Here is an 8,069-nt window from a genome sequence, read left to right as displayed (position 1 = left end):
AAGAAAAATATCTTATATTTACCTACATATTATCATTTCTGGCATTTTTCATTTCTTTGTGTAGATCCAAGTTCCATCTGGTTTCCTTCTTCCTGAAGAACTTCATGAAGAATTACACTCTTATAGTGCAAGTCTGCTGTGGAGAAATTCTTTCAGTTTTTCTCATCTGAAAGTCTTTATTTCACCTTTAGTTTTGCACTGGGTGTAGAAATTTAGTTTGATAGTTATTTTTTTTTCCTTTTTCAGCACTTGAAAGATATCACTCCATTGTCTTCAGGCTTGCATAATTTCTGACAAGAAAGTTGTAGTAATTTATATCTTTATTCCTTTGTCTATAATGTCCCTTTTTTTTCTGGTTACTTTTAAGATTTTTCTCCTTATCACAGGTTTTCATCAATTTGATTATATTGTGCCTTGGTGTAGTTTTCGTTGTTTATAGTGCTAATTTGAGCTCCTTGGATCTTTGAGCTTATAGTTTTCATCAATTTTGAAAAAATTTCAAGCACTATTTCTTCAAATATTTTTTCTATCTTTCTTCTCTTACTTCTTTGGATTCTAATTATATTTATGCTAGACAACTTGGTAATATCCCACAGGTCACTGAGGTTCTTTTCATTTTTTCTATCATTTTTCTCTCCTTGTGTTTCATGTTGAATTCAAGTTCATTTCTCTTTTCTTCTGGAATGTCTGGTCTGTAAATTCCACTTAGTAAAATTTTCATTTTAAATATTGTATTTCTCATTTGCTTATCCTTCTTACCTTTCACCTATCTCCTCATTATACTCACATTTTCCTTGAAATCTTTGAGCATATCACATATTTATGATACATTTTAATGTTTTTGTTTGATAATTCCATTTCTCTATTATTTATGGAACTTTTTCTATTGACTGATTTTTCTCCTGTTTATGTGTCACATTTTTCTGCTTCTTAGAAGTCTAGTAATTTTTTATTGAATGTAGGATATTATAATTTTTTTCATCGTCGAGTGCTAGATATTATTTTGTTCCTTTAAAGCGTATTGGAGTTCATTCTGACAGGCAATCAAATTACTTATGGATCAGTTTGGCCCTTTCAAAGCTTGTTTTAAGCTCTTAAAGCATATGTCAGAGTGGTCTTTACTCAAGAGCTGATTTAGTCCCATACCTAAGGTGTGACTTTTTCTGGGGTCGATGCTGAGTTCAGTGGGGTTCTGGCACTTGGGTGCTCGTCATTCCCAGGCCGCTGTGAACTCTGGGAATGTTTTGGCTTAAGCTAGTGGTAATGGTCCTCTTCCTGGAGGTTGTTCTTTGCCGCCTTGTGGGGTTTTATGTTAAGCATGTGCAGATTGCTTTTTCACTCAAAGACTCACGGAGACCCCATTCAGATTTCTGGAACTTTTTCTCTGTGTAGTTCCTCCTATCTGTACTCGGCCCTAAATTCTAGCTGCCTTGGCTTCCCTGACCTTTAATCTCTGTCACCTCAATTTGATGAGACTGTCAGGATGTGTTTGAGTTCTCCCTCTGCCTGAACTGCAGCTCAGAAATTGTCTCCAGGCAGGAAGCCGGGAAGACCCTGTAACTCACTGCACTCAGGGATCAGTCCTGTGCTGCCTGTTCTCTGTTGTCTGAAGGCAGTTTGTTCTGTTTTAGTTTTTGTATGGTAGAAGGTAGTTTTGTCTCTTATTTTCTCATGCTTCTCTCTTTTGAAGAGACCTAAAAAAGGCTATAGAGATATGATGTGTTAAGTTCACAGGACTTTGTTTGGGAGTATGGGGTAAAGAAGGATTACAGCAATGTATTTAATAGCATGAGCCTATAGGTGTGAGGCAAGTGGGGCTACTCTGCAAATATATAAAAGGCTTTCTAGAGAAACAGAAATTAGCGGAGGTGATGCCCAGCAGCCAGATGTAAAGTAGGGAGAGCTGGGCCACTGGTTCTTAAGCTCTAATGCAAAGAGAAGATTTAATGGGTGTTTGTTAAAAGAGCGGATTCTAGGCTCCTACAAGAAATCCTGATTCAGAAGGTCTAGGGTGGAACCTCATAATTTGTATTTTTAACAGGCATCCTAAGGTGATTTTTATTTTTTGAAGATGGCACCTGAGCTAACATCTGTTAACAATCTTTTTTTTCTTCTTCTTCTTCTTCTTCTCCCCAAAGCTCCCCAGTACCTAGTTGTATAGTCTAGTTGCAGTTCCTTCTAGTTGTGCTATGTGGGACGCCGCCTCAACATGGCCTGACCAGCAGTACTAGGTCTGCCCCCAGGACCCGAACCGGTGAAACCCTGGGCTGCCAAAGTGGAGCACACGAACTTAACCACTCAGCCACGGGGCCAGCCCCAACTAGGGTGATTCTGATGCAGGTGGTCTCTGGACCATTCTGAGGGAAACATCAGCTAAGGATCCCAGAGGGGTGTCCTGATGTGAGCCTATATAATTCCATCTCATGCACATGGGCAGGGCCCTTCACATGTGTAAAAGACTAGAAGAGGAGGAAGGATGGGGTGATAAGGGGCCAATGAGAAAGCAGTTGGCCTTCAGCACCAGATGGAAGATCACGGAATAGAAGCGTGTGAGCAAGAGGTGACAGGGTATCAGGTACAAGAATCGCTTTCCCTTGCAGGTCTGGACTATGTACAGAAGGTGCACTTCGGGATTATGTTGCTGAAGGCCTCCACCAGGGACAGGTTCAGGCACAGGATCAAGAGCAGCCCTGAAGGAAAACGGCTGGAGTCAAAGCAGAATGAAACTCACTCTGCTGGCTGACCCGCCAGCAGCTACAAATATGGATTTAAATGAACCTTCATCTCAATGGTGATCTGGCCTTTTTCATGAAATGCTCATCTCCAGCTCAGTGAGCTCTCTAGGGACACGATTTCAGTTTTGTAGTGATTCATGCTGGGTCATTACATTGGCCAAATTGCCTTGGTGCTGCATTGGAGAGCTCAGTAGAAACAGAGAGAGCGGGGTTGATTTTTCCATCAGAGTTCCAAAAAGCCCTGTCTCAGCAAGAAGTCAAGAATTCAGGTCGACTGAGTGCTGCTGAGAATCCTTTATTAGTTTTCTCTCAATGTATCACCAGCAAGGAGTCACATCTTCCTACTTTCTGTCCAAACCCACTCACTACCACTAGTGCTTGGAGCAAAGAGAAGCCTTTCAACTACAGATGAAGAAACGACACAGAAGGAGTCCTTGGGGACAGAATCCGTTCTTTGACCAACAGACCGCTGCGTGGCTTCTTCAGAGCAGGATGTGCACTTAGGCTTGTGAGAAAGGAGAGAACGGTGGACGTTCATGTTAATTTCTGACACTAAGGAAGATGAGAACAGAGGTGAACCAATGGGGAAATGTCTTCTTAGCTTATTTTATGGTGTTTGGTGATTGAAGACAGCTCACAATGCCAAGAACTGACCCTGTTCAGAAGAGACTGACAACAAAGAAAGAAAATATCATTTCCATGGAGAGCCAACCTGCTGTGTGGGGAGTCAAAAAATCGCAATGTTGCAAGACTTCACAGTCACAGTTACAAACTGTTAATCACATTTCCATGGTGGGTGTTCTCAGAAGAGTCCCAGAAATCTTATTCCTGGAGCTGATTGGTGAATTAAGGAGGAGACTTTATTAAATGAAATACAGAGACCCCTTCCCTCTGTGAAGAAGAAAAACTGTTTTCAGCTAACATGTACTTATTGAATATCATAGATTATTTGTTTTCTCTCTATGAATTGTAGCATGATTTCCCAAGTGAGTTTTCCGAATATTCACCCTTTGGGATGTTACATAGGAAAAGAGTTTCATAGTAAAATTTTGGGGAAACATTGCCTACTACTTCTTCCTTGTGGACAGTCATTTTGCATGTAGATATATCAAAGATACTGAGAAGTCCTATGGTGTAGAAACTTACTTAACTTTGAACAAAACCTCATGTGTTCTAAACTTAATGGGTCATGGTACCATTTTTTCAGATACCTAATGGCATCCTGAAGGGCTAGTGTGCTCTGAAACATTCTTGAGAAATGTTACTTAGTACCACCAACAGAAGGATTAGACTCATCAATGCTGGGTCAGATATCACCAAAGGTTGACCGTCACAATGAGATACCTTCACACACCTATTAGGATGGCTCTCAAATAAAAAATACTGACAATATCAAGTGTTAGCAAACATGCAAGAACAATCAGAACTCTCATAAATTGCAGGTGGAATGCAAAATGGTGCATGCACTCTGGAAAACAGTTAGGCAGTTCCTTACAACATTACATATACACACACTGTTTTACCCAGCAAATTACTTCAAAGTATTTGTCCTACAAAAATGAAAACATATGTTCATACAAAACCTTGTACATGAATGTTTATAGCAGCTTTACTTATAATTGCCAAGAACTTGAAACAATCCAAACATTATTCAGTGGGTGTATGGATAAATAAATTGTTATACATCCACACAGTGGAATTCTATTAATCAGGAAAAGGGGATTAACTGCTGATACATAACAACATAGACGAATCTCATATGCATTATGCTAGGTGGAAGATTCCAGTCCAAACATTTACATACTATATGATTCCATTTATATGACATTTTTTTACATTTAATTTATTTTATCAAAATAACATAATTGAAGAACCATTGGATAACTCTATTGTTGTCAGGTGCAATAAAAACAAAATTAAACCCCAAATCATCAAGAAAACCTGTATTCCTGGCTTTCTTGTATACACATGATGTGACTGTAGAGAGACAAGGCTGGCCTGGTGGCCCCACCCCATAGGGGCAGCTCCTGGAAGACTAATAAATTCAGCATGATGGAAGACTGCTCCTTGAGAGGGCAGAGACTGGGAGAGGCAGGCCGAGTGCCTCTTCTGGAAAACCATCTCAATGCACTGGAGACCTCCAAGAAAAGCAAGTGTCCCCAAAGTGAAGTTCCATAGTACCAAAGCAGACTCCTTCAGGCGGCCACGGTCTCGACAGTCCTGGGCTGTTTGGTCCATTATGTGCAAAACTACCTGTTTGGCGCCACACCACTATCTCTGAAAAAAAAGTCCTTCCTGTGATGAGCATTCCTCATAGGAGCTGATTTCCTAAATCCACATGTCCCCACATCAGGGCTGGTTTGCCTACCTTCATTTCCCCTCCGAGTGCTTTTTCTTGCCCTAAAAATACTCATTTAACCAATAGCTGGGGCCCCAGATCAGGTATTGCCATCAGCAGCCACTGGTGCATCTGGAGAAGGCTCGGCTCTTGAGCGTGGGGGATGCAGGGAGGGAGAAAGACAAACCAGCATTGTGAATGGCTTCCTTCTCCCAGGGCCAGAAAGGGTAGAAAAGAAGGCAACATGAAGTTAAGGCCCTGTGAGTAGTCTAGCAGGTCCTTAGAAGCAACTTCTCTGAAACAAGCTCTCCGTCCCCATAGGAAGGGAGCAGAAATGTGGTGCCTGCTGACTTCCCTTCCTCCCCTGGTAGCCTGAGTGCAGGTGCGAAGTCAGCTGGAAGACAGGCAGTCTAGGGGATGTGGTCAACGTGTAGGCATTGATGTCCTTGGTGTGGGCCGCCCGATGCAGGGATGGCTCAGAAGCGCTCCGGTTGATTTTCGGTAGAGAGTGTTGGAGCAACTCGATGGAAGACAAGATCTGGGGAAAAAGAGGACTCTCCTCCTTAACTTTCTTCACGCAGTCAGCCACAAGCCTCTTCATTGCTTTGGGGCAGTTCTTGTATAGCTTACTAAGGTCTGGGGAGGCACACCCTCGGCCCACCATGAAGATGATCTGATCTCAGTTGTTGATGTGGGAGTAAGGCAGTTCCCCGTCATGAGCTCATAGAGTACAATGCGATAAGAGTAGACATCGGACTGGAAGCTGAACGGGTAATTATCCTGCATTCGGATCACCTCTGGGGCCATCCACAGGACAGAGCCAGTAGGTTGTTCAACCTGCTGAGAACCACTCCAGAGCGACTTGACTGTTGCCAAACCAAAGTCTCCAATTTTCACTGTCAGGCCTTCATGGAGAAATATATTGTTGGATTTCATATGTCTGTGGATGATGTTTTTTGCATGCAAATAGTCCATTCCCTGAGCTGTCTGCCAGGCGATGTCAATCAACTGGAACATCTGGAACTTGGTCTCCTGGACATGCAGGTGTTTGTAGAGGCTGCTGCCCTCACAGCACTGGGTCACGATTGCCAGGTTGTCCTTCGTCATGTACCCCATGAAGAGCAGGATGTTCACGTGCCGTGTTTTACGCAGGACAGCCACCTCGTTCCTGAATGCCTAGAACTGCTCTGGTGTGGGGTCAACAACCTTTAAGATTTTCACTGCAACGTCTCCGTGCCATTTCTCCTTATACACAGTTCCAAAGGAGCCTGACCCAATCCAAGTGGAGAGCATCACTTCACTTGCTTCTATTTCCTTGAATCTCTCTGACCACGAGGTCTAATTTTGTTTTTCTCCTGGGTCCCGGATCCTGGTGCCTGCTCTCTCTGTGCTGGCACAGGGGTTTTAGGCTGTGACCAGCCCATTGGGCTCAGATTGTTGGGGCTGCTGGACAAGGCTGAAGGTGAAGCTCATTCACTGTGACTTCGAATTGCATCCTCAATCATCCTGCTGTCCACAGTCAGGGTGGTGCTGACCATGTGGACATTAGGTGTGGATGTCGACCTCTGCCTCTGGGAGAGGGAACCTTCAGAGGAGGGACTGGAGGTGTTGAATGTGAAGGCGTGGGGTGTGGAGTATCTGTGCTGGGAACTAACAGGCATCCGGGAAACAGACTCTCGCATCCGACGCATTGTCAAGGAAGGCAGTGCCGGGACTCCACTATCACCAGTAGTGGAATTTGGAAACAATAAGAGTTGTCTGATGTTACTCCAATCCACACACATAGTAGGTACTTTGGTGCTACAGTGCTCATGAAATTTGTAGCCACAAGTCTGACATTGAAATCCATTTAGCAAGAACTTCTGACAGATGTCACAAAAGGCAAGCTTCAGAAAGGTCTTCCGAGCAAAGTTGTGTGTTGTGAGAGGAACATGATCCAGGAAATCTACTTGAAGTTCTTCTCCAATCAATGAGGCAGCATCAGTATTCCAATCTAAACGTGCTTTTTTACCTTTGTGTTCGTGGAGAAGTCTGAACACTGCACAGCACTCCGGTTGCAGGCCCCTCACCTTGAGTGCTTTCATAAGGCAGTCATGCAAGCTCATTCCATTTCGCACATTGACCACCGTTCTTTGCTTATTTGGCAAGAAAACACGGATAGTGTTGCTTGTCTCAGAAGAGTCCGTAAGTTTGCCATCATCTGACGCCCGAAGCTGATAGCCAAACTGCTGAACTATTGTAGGGGAGATACAGCTGGGGCCATCAAACACCGCGTCTTTGAATCCAAAACCATTGCTGATCGTCTTCCAGGGCCCCTGTATGTACTCCATTGACGCAGCTTACCAATACTTAAACCTGAGGGAGCGGGGCCGAGTCGGTGTCCCGTCGTCCGGCTGCAGCGTCTGGTCCGCTCCTCCTCCCCGAGGCAGGTGGGGGAGCGGGAGGCGGTCACATTCGGCGCGTCCCCAGCCCAGGCGACGGGCCCCGGGCAGCCCCCGCATCGCTGCACTCGCGCTCGGCGCCTCAGGGCACACGCCCTAAAGCTCGGCCAGCTGGCCCTCTTCGGGGCCCAAAGAGAGCGGCAGGGAGGCCTTCCAGTCCGCTCGCTCTAGTCTTACTCCCGCCATCTAAGATGGCCGCCCAGCACCCGCGATGAAGAGACTCTCCCATTTATATGACATTTTTAAAAAGGCAAAAATATAGGAGAAGAGAACAGATTAGCAGTTGGTAATCTGAGGGGTCTTTTTAAAAGAGTGGCCCTGAGCTAACATCTGTTGCCAATCTCAGATTAGTTGCTAGGGATGATAGGTGGGCAGAGGGTGTGAACACAAAGGGAAAGCCTAAAGGAATTCTGTGGAGTGCTGAAATTGTTGTGTATTCTGCCTATGGTGGTGGTTATGAGAATCTATGTGTATGTAAAAACGTATACAACTTTACACCAAGAAAGTAAGTTTTACAGTGTGTAAATTTTAAAAATTAAAATAAAAAGATGATTG

At 44.1% G+C, this 8,069-nt stretch overlaps 1 pseudogene; it reads right to left on the bottom strand.

Moving 5' to 3' along the window:
* Positions 1 to 3,014: 3,014 nt before the first annotated feature.
* Positions 3,015 to 7,450, bottom strand: LOC139082478 (RAF proto-oncogene serine/threonine-protein kinase pseudogene; annotated as a pseudogene).
* Between the last annotated feature and the right edge of the window lie 619 nt (positions 7,451 to 8,069).

The sequence above is a fragment of the Equus przewalskii genome, chromosome 1, assembly GCF_037783145.1.
Source record: "Equus przewalskii isolate Varuska chromosome 1, EquPr2, whole genome shotgun sequence".
Taxonomy (NCBI): Eukaryota; Metazoa; Chordata; class Mammalia; order Perissodactyla; family Equidae; genus Equus; species Equus przewalskii.
This window is presented reverse-complemented; position numbering and strand designations above follow the sequence as displayed.